This window comes from Octopus bimaculoides, chromosome 5 (genome assembly GCF_001194135.2).
Source record: "Octopus bimaculoides isolate UCB-OBI-ISO-001 chromosome 5, ASM119413v2, whole genome shotgun sequence".
NCBI classification, from domain to species: Eukaryota; Metazoa; Mollusca; class Cephalopoda; order Octopoda; family Octopodidae; genus Octopus; species Octopus bimaculoides.
The window spans coordinates 66,521,900-66,522,366 of NC_068985.1; the positions used below are offsets into that span (position 1 = coordinate 66,521,900).

The window sequence follows — 467 nt, forward strand, 5'->3', positions numbered from 1 at the left end:
TGCGCATATATATACACAAACAGACCTACATTTCCTCCAATAAGTTCATATATGCATATTCATATACACACCCACGTCAAAACTCACACTCACATATACATACGAACACACACACATATACATACATATATATATATATATACATAGATATATGCAAGTACATACATATATATATATATATATACACATATATACACACACATACATATCCATGCATATATATATATACATACACACATACATACATATACATACATATATACATATATATATATATACACTTATATATATATATATATACATCCATATATACACATATATACACACACACATACACATATATACACATATACACACATACACAGATACATACATATACACATGTACATATACACATATATATACACACTCACACACACACACACACACACACACACACACATATATATATATATATATATATATAT

General features: G+C 25.7%; 1 protein-coding gene across 1 annotated transcript in view; it reads right to left on the reverse strand.

Moving 5' to 3' along the window:
* Positions 1–467, reverse strand: part of LOC106881961 (uncharacterized) — a 48,434-nt gene that overhangs the window by 2,992 nt on the left and 44,975 nt on the right. The gene's annotated exons all lie outside the window — the stretch shown is intronic.